Source organism: Suncus etruscus, chromosome 8 (genome assembly GCF_024139225.1).
Source record: "Suncus etruscus isolate mSunEtr1 chromosome 8, mSunEtr1.pri.cur, whole genome shotgun sequence".
NCBI lineage: Eukaryota > Metazoa > Chordata > Mammalia > Eulipotyphla > Soricidae > Suncus > Suncus etruscus.
Genome location: NC_064855.1, coordinates 112,532,266 through 112,540,795, shown reverse-complemented (window position 1 = coordinate 112,540,795; position 8,530 = coordinate 112,532,266). Strand labels below are relative to the sequence as shown.

The window sequence follows — 8,530 nt, the reverse complement described above, 5'->3', positions numbered from 1 at the left end:
TAGTGGAAATCTATTACATAACAACTGATACCTAATATTCTCTTCACTATTTTTATATCTCCACAGGAATCCCAAGAAATCTATAGGGATATAGGAAACCAAAGATTCCCCCAAGTATTCCAAAACAAACTGGAAGAAAGGTAGGCATAGCTTCCAAAGGCTCCATAACTTTGGTCAGATTATTTTTATTTCCTGGGGCCCAATTCTCTCATCCTTCATTCAATAGAATAAAGCAAATTACATTTGAATACAGTCTCTTCTTTTTTTTTTTTTTTGTCCCCCAATTCACAATACATACCCGGCAAGGGGCCTGTGTTGAGGTGTATATGGGGTACCTTTACTGTACCTCCTCTTTCTATACAGCCAGTGTAAAGAGCACAGCCTGTGGTAAGATTTGGGAGGCCTTATCTTATCTTTTATTTATTTTATTTTTTTTTCTTCAAAGCAAACTAAAGTTGTTTTTTTTTTGTTTTTGTTTTTTTAAAGTAAGAATTCATTTAAAGGACAAAATTGATTAACATAATGAGGTAAACTAATATAACATAATATAGTGACATAACATAACATATAATATAATTGATATAATAATAATACATGTAAGTCAAAGAAAATTTCTGATTAAAAACACAATTTTTTTTTCATAATGGCTTACATATCTTTCACTGTAGTATTTTGGGTACATATTCACATTAAATCAGGGGAATACCCATCACCTAATATGTCCTCTTCTCAATCAAAAATCAAATATGCTGAAAATAGGCAGAGTCCTGTCTAGAGGCTTCCAACCTCAGTTTGAGAGAGGATGTGAAAAAAGTAATTAAAATACCACAACAATACACACACAAAAAAAAATCGAATTAAATAACCGATAAGCACCACAGCAATAAAGACTGAATACAGTCTCTTCTGATTTTGTAGGGTCTGGCTTGGAAATTGGTGAAGAAACAAATTTAATGTTTGTTAAGTATAGGTACAAGAATTAATATTTTACTTCATCTCAAAATACTTCAAAATTAATTTTGCCTAGGTATTTATATAGTTGCTTGTAAATAGAAATAAAAAAGAAAATAAGAAATGATTATTTATTTTTACAAGACCACAGGGCTTTATTGGGGCCAAGCATAATTTTTCACTGAATTGTGTTGTACTGGAGCCCAGGAGAAAGTCTATTCAACTTTTAACTAGAAGCAATCAGGGAAAAAAAAGCAGAGAAGCCTCAGAAAGACGCTTGCTATTGGCATAATCAAGTAGAGGGCCACATAAGTGGTAATTCAACCTGACAGTAAGACTGAACAGAATCCAAGTGGTAGCTTTGTGAAAGTTAAACCATCACAGGTTATTTTAGAATGGACAGAAGGGAGTAGTAAGGAAGTTGAAGAATATTTTTCACCATTCTCTAAACATTGATGGTTCTCCATTATTTATTTACTGATTTTGTAGCCTAGACTTCTATCCTTTTCTCCCAACCTATCCCTATTGCCCTTCTAGTAATCTCCCCATTTCTAATTCCACATGCTCTCAACCCAGGCAATGTTATCCCTAGAATTACCGATGTACTGAGTCCCTCCCATAGATAATAGTTTATGAGTCACCCATGTGGTGATCAGCCCTCGTAAGTTCAGTTGTTATCTTTTACTAGGTGTCTATGGATTTCCTCTGTGAGATGTCTTTAATCTGTGTTCACTTCATCCCCTAACTTCAATTATCATTACTTCTCTATTGGGTTATTTCAACAGCTCACTCCTCTGCTCTTAACCTACACAAATTTTCATCTATATGACACCCAAAGCAAGTTTTCAGAAGCTCTCCACCATATTTAAACGACTTTTAATGACTTTGCAGCACTAAACATATTTATTTATTTATTTATTTATTTATTTATTTATTTATTTATTTATTTATTTATTTTTGGTTTTTGGGTCACACCCAGCGGTGCTCAGGCGTTACTCCTGGCTGTCTGTTCAGAAATAGCTCCTGGCAGGCACGGGGGACCATATGGTACACCAGGATTTGAACCAACCACCTTTGGTCCTGGATCAGCTGCTTGCAAGGCAAACACCGCTGTGCTATCTCTCCGGGCCCCATATTTATATTTAAAATTTATTTATCATATCAGGCACTTCCTTTCTGGATGCTGACTCCTTAAAAAAATAATCTCTTACCATGAATCATTGCCATTGTTCACTTAACTCTTCTATTATATGAAGCAGTGTTTTACTACTCTGCATAATTTTTTCCCATGCAATGTTGTTTTTCCCATTCATGTTGTGCCAACCTACTCACCATTCCAGGTTCATGTGTTCCAAATCCATGAAAAATTATTTTCTGACTCTCCTATGACTGGAACAATCATGATGCCCATCTCCAAAGCATACTTGTGTTATTACTCAAAGGGCTGACATTCACACAGGAAATCTTCTACACAACCTCCCAGAAATGTGAAATAGAATAACACCACTTGTGTCCTAAGTACATTATATCCCATTTTGAATATAAATGGTAGCATATGGGTCTCCTCCACTAGACAACAAAATATTATCTCCACTGTAATGACTATGACTTATTTAGATATTAAATTCTAATGCTGGGCAGAGTGACCTTATGTTGAGTCTTATAATGTCTTTTCTTAATAACTAAGTGAAGAGCCACATGATATATTGCATATATTACACATTTATATTACACACAAGTATTACACAGAAAGTCGGTGTGTAATAGAACAATATTAACTCATACTTAGAATCCAGAGCAAGAGACATGGTTCTTGGACCAGCTTAAATTGGGTCTTTCTGGCTCTACCCATTACAAATGCCATTGAATTCAATGGAATGTCCTTCTGACAATATTGGTGCACAAAAGCATAGCCAGCTTTTTCCAACTGTTTTTGATACACACACAAAGTATTTTTGCTCTTGGTGAAAAATCTCATTGGGACTGATTCCAGCCACATGGAATAAAAAATTTTTTTTATCAACTTTGGAGAAACTTGGCCAGTTCAGTATAATCTGAAACATGTCTAAGGAAAATAAATTAGTGTCTTAGTAGCTTTCTGAGGAAACAAATCTGAATACTGAGAGGTAGCTAAAATATCCAAGTCTAGGATGGTAGAAAAAAGTTTATTTATATATTAAGGAATCAGGACTCCCATTTTACTCTGTTTCTTCCATTTGAGCATCTTAGTGTATGGCTTTAGATTACAGTGGAGGCTGAGATGCTCCAAGGAATTTTAATTTAGCCAGAAGAGAGAAATTTATATACTGGTAATTTGGTTATAGTGATAGTCTTTTTCATTTGTTTATGAGCTATTTTGACGTGTGTGTATGAGTACATTTAGGCACATAAACATGCATATCCATAAGACCCCACACCACAAACCGACCTGAATTAGAAATGCTGCTTTCATGTGATCTAGTCCAGGGTGGACCTATGCTTTGATAATATTAACTTTATAAAGCACAGTTTATACAGCTTTCCTTAGTAAAATAACCCAAAACTTGACTTTTTTAAAAACATATCAAGCAATGGACTTTGTTGGCAAAAACACAATTTGCTGAAAAGTTCCAGATTGAGGCATTATTAATGGCAAGCCAATGAAAACTCGGTTTTTCCTACTAATGAGATTACCATCAATATAAACCAATCCTCCCCTTAATTCTTATTTATTCTAATACTTTCACATCTCATAAGAGAGATATTTGGAAGATCCTGAATAGACTCAAGAACCTGTATCTAAGAAGTATTTAAGAATTTGAGAGTAGGGTCAGAGTGGTTGCAAAGTGGTAGGGCATTTGCCTTGCATGCGCTAACCTAGGATGGACCTCGATTCTATCCCCTGGCATCTCATCTGGTCCCCCAAGCCAGGAGCAATTTCTGAGTGCATAGACAGGAGTAACCCCTGATCGTCACTGGGTGTGGCAAATAAAGAAACAACAACAACAACAAAAGAATTTGAGAGTATCTAGAGTTAAATGTTTTCCACTCAGAAGCATCTCCATGGAAGGAAATCTCAATTTAGAAAAATATTTCATTATATTCTGGGTATAGCCCATTCTTACAAATTGTTGGATCTGGATTAACTCTTCAGAAATTGCCAAGCCCTGTTCTATCTCTGTATAAAAAGCTGACAATGCCAAGCCAGTTAGAGCTGACAGATTGTATGGAATTGGCCCATTGGGGGTAATATACTTGGGTATTTGGAGAGCAGCTGTAATAATTATGTTTTTAAGTACAGGCTAAACTCATTTACAGCTATGGCCATGAGCTTTGGTGACATGGTAGAGAACACAGCAAGTTGAATCAAATGTTCTACAATCTTCTGAGATCTACAAGAATTGCAAGAGGGCCAATTTGGATCTGGTGTATATTACTACCAGAGGGTAAGTTGGAAACGTGTAGTCATGTGATCTGAAGTGTCAAGGGCAGGGAAATAAATATTAAAGAGAGTGTAAAATAACACCCCAATGAGCAGAAGAATTTTGCCATGAAGCAATAATGTCTATAGATTCTGTAGATAGAATAACGAATGCTGATGGGTTCTCTACAAAAACACCACAAATTCTATTTGCCTTCAGCATTATTTTCTTAACTTGAAAAGAATTTTAAAAGGCTGAACTTAGAAACTCCAACATGTTTCACAGACATCATGAAGATTTTTATAAATCAGAATATGGTAAGGGATAGAAGATGTAAATGGAAGGCTTGAACTTGGCTCTGAGATGAATTGCTCAGAGCTTGTGGGCAAGATATTTCAATTTTCTAGGTCTCATTTTTTATTCTTATTCACTGGGGGAAATTATTATACAGGCAAGCTAAAGATCCTCTTCACCATAAAACTTGATGCTTAGCTTTTTTTTCCCTCTGTATTCATTACTCATTTTTTTTTTTTTATTTTTATTTTTTTTTTTTTGGGCCACACCCGTTTGACGCTCAGGGGTTACTCCTGGCTATGCGCTCAGAAATCGCCCCTGGCTTGGGGGGACCATATGGGACACCGGGGGATCGAACCGAGGTCCTTCCTTGGCTAGCGCTTGCAAGGCAGACACCTTACCTCCAGCGCCACCTACCCGGCCCTGTATTCATTACTCATAAAGTCAAGATCCAAGGCTGTATCTTATTGCTCCAGGTAGAACAGTGTGTAAAGGTTAATAGCTTTATATTTAAGAAAAACCCTGAGTTTAAAGCCCAAGTCTTAACCACTGTTTTACAATTCCAAATGCCCAACACCATAGCCTAATACATTCTAGAAGTCTGCTAACTCAGCTCATCAGGAGAGACCCTAACTAGAATTGTGGTTGGGAAGTAGCAAGGCTGGCAAGAGTTACATTTTCTAGTCCTTTTGATTCTGGGGGAGGCATATGACTAGCACTCACAAAGGATTATAAAGTCTAGTACTATGTGTCCCTCCCAAGATAATGGATGCACCTTTACACCTTCTCTTAGAAATCCAAAGTGGAAAGTGGCGTATTTCCTAGATCCCTGTCCAAATAGAACAATCTCTCATTCTTCCCTTGCATTGAACTGTTCCAAAAATGAGAACCAACATTGATTACATTAAGTCACTGAAGTTTAGGGTTTGATATGTTATGGCAGTTATTGTCACTTGAATGAGTAAACAGAGTAATACCTTCTGCTCATGCAAAAGCATATTATATTTGTAAGAGACAGAATGAGAGAGAGGTGGCAAAGGAGAAGAGAGTGGGGAGAGGAGGAGAAAAGAGGAAGAGAGAGGAGAAAAAGGAAAGGAGAAATGTTGTTTTAAAAAGAGCTTCTTTGAGGCTGGAGCAATAGCACAGCAGGTAGGGCATTTACCTGCTTGCATATAGCTGACGCAGCAACCCATATGGTCCCCTGAGCCTTCAAGGAATGATTTATTAGCACAGAGCCAGGAGTAATCCTTGATTTCTGCCTGGTATGGCCCCCCAAAAAAACAAACAAGAGTTTATTTGGGGGGCCGAAGTGGTGGTGCAGTGGTAGGGTGTTTGCCTTGCAAGTGGCTGACCTAGGGTGAACTGTGATTCGATCCCATATGGTCCCCTAAGCCAGGAGTGATTTCTGAGCTCATAGCCAGGTGTAACCCCTGAGCATCACCGGGTGTGGCCCAAAAACCATTAAATAAATAAATAAATAAATATTAAATAAATAAATAAATAAATAAAAATAAACAAAAGAGTTTATTTGGAAAGATAGAAAGGTCAAGCTTGCAGGACTCAAACCATAAAATCTTTATTTTGGATCTATAGCAAGGAAGTACATAGGAACTTATATAAGCTTAATAGATTTTCTCGTTTAAATAAAAAGAACTGAATCATGAACCCTTAGAGGTGTGGCACAGAAGAGCATAAAACAGGGCCACTTGAATATCATTGGTCCAGTCTATTACAAGGTTGAAATTATTTGGGGGGAAGGAAAAGGCAGATATGAGGTGCAGAAATACCTCAGAGACAGTAAGAGGGAACCTATAGTTCTCAGAGCTCATGCTTATCTTGACTGGAAACCTAGAATATTTACAGCAATTTAGACTATGCTCTTGCATGTTTAAATAAAAAGGGTCTAAAATGTGCTAATTGATTCTTTCTCACATTGCAGCAGAAAAGATAGTCAAGTTGTGCAAAGGTTCAATGGACTCCAGAGGTGTAGGATTAGGCCAAAAAAAAAAACAAAAACAAAAACAAAACAGAGGAACTTGTAATATGACTCTGGCCATTAGAAACAGGTATAAGTGTTAGTTACTAGGTAAGGAAAGATCAACCAATTCCCATAGGTCCAGAAACAATGGCTTTCATGCAAAGTACCCCTGCTTCAGAATGACTAAGAACAGAACACACTGCCTGGACAACTCTTCATGAAACTAAGATGACAGTACATCCCAATTTTTTTCTTCAGAAACAGTTTTCCCTACGAAAATTTCTCCCAGAGCAAATAACAACTTATAAGAAATTTAGCTCACTTATAGAAAAGTAAATTTATAGGGGCTAGAGCGGTGGCACTAGAGGTAAGGTGTCTGCCTTGCAAGTGCTAGCCTAGGACAGACTGTGGTTTGATCCCCTGGCATCCCATATGGTCCCCCAAGCCAGGAGCAATGTCTGAGCTCATAGCCAGGAGTAACCCCTGAGTGTCAATGGGTGTGGCCCAAAAACAAATAAAAAACAAAAATTAGGAAAAGTTAATTTATATATGCATACCACTGATTATAGTGCATACATTTTCTGACTATGGGATGTACTTAGTACCAGTCTAGATATAACATAAACCTGGCCCAGGGCCAACAGAACTACATTGACCTGAAGTCTAGGACAAGTCAATTGGAATTGAATGAGTATTTTGAAGTTTTCAGGGTTAAAACTCATGATCTCTATTTCAATGTCAAGCAAGTGAGGCTGCATGAGAAGTACTAATTTGTGACCCAAACAGAATATGTGACATGATTCATATTTTATCTCAGCTGAGTTTCCAAATCTGCTTATTTTCTTCCTACCCACATTCTGACCACCCATAACAAATCCCGGTTTCAACCAGAGGAGCCTTTGTCATGTGGCTACACAACCTCCCTCTCTATGGGATCTCTTATAAAGTCTATATCTCCATATGAGAGGAATACTGATCCTCCTCTCAATGAACAGAACAGAACTTTGTGCTCCCATATCTGCTTACTGACTTTAGGGCATGGGCATTTCCTGATTTACTAATTGGATCAAGATCTAAATAGAATCCAAAGCCATCAGGACTCACAGTTAATGCCCACACGCTCATACCTTAGACCAAAAATACGAAAGTATTCAGACCTGTGAGGGTGACCAGTTGTCCCAATGTTCTGGACAAACTAAATAGTAATTGGGTTATTTTAGGAACATAGGACTTTCAGTGATAATCTGGAAATTCCCAAATCAACCCAGAAGAGTTAGTGTCATTTCTTTTTTTTCCAGTAAAAGACCTGGGATCCAGAATCTTCCAGGAAAGAAGGTCAGAGTTGGAATAAAGATGAATAGAGACTACGTCTGCAAGGCCTGGTCCTGGAGTCCTTCTTGTAAGCATAGAGTTATATAATAAAATGAAGATGAATATGATTCATCATTGCCAAAAGTGAAAGAACATACAACACACCTAAATATAAATTACAAGTGGCTTCTCTTGATGGTATTGCACAACGAAATTAGCTCCTTTAAAAAAAAAACCCACCCACTTTAAAGCACAACAGATGATCTGTACTTATGCTCCAAAACAAAAAAAAAAAAAGTTTGCTCTGGTGGTAGAAACAGCTGAGACAAACAGGCCAGAATTTAGATTTCGGTCTGTGAGACTTGCTTGTACTCATAACCATACACTTCACTCCCTCATGTCCCTGGCAACTTTCAGCATCCAAGACTTCCTGTGTCATATACTTGGTTGTTCCAGGAACACGTGTTTGCGAGTAAAGCACACCTTAATTCCCTCCACAAAAGTATGATCAGTCATGACTAACCGAAGAGGGGGAGTGTGAAGGGCTCGTGAAAGCTCGCATCTGGAATGGTAGGACTGTTGACTGCAGTTGAGA

At 37.5% G+C, this 8,530-nt stretch overlaps 1 non-coding gene across 1 annotated transcript; it reads right to left on the bottom strand.

The window, feature by feature from the left end:
• Window positions 1–271: 271 nt before the first annotated feature.
• Window positions 272–404, bottom strand: LOC126016612 (small nucleolar RNA SNORA51). Its single transcript, XR_007498402.1, has one exon. It is a non-coding gene; the product is annotated as a small nucleolar RNA SNORA51 (small nucleolar RNA).
• Between the last annotated feature and the right edge of the window lie 8,126 nt (window positions 405–8,530).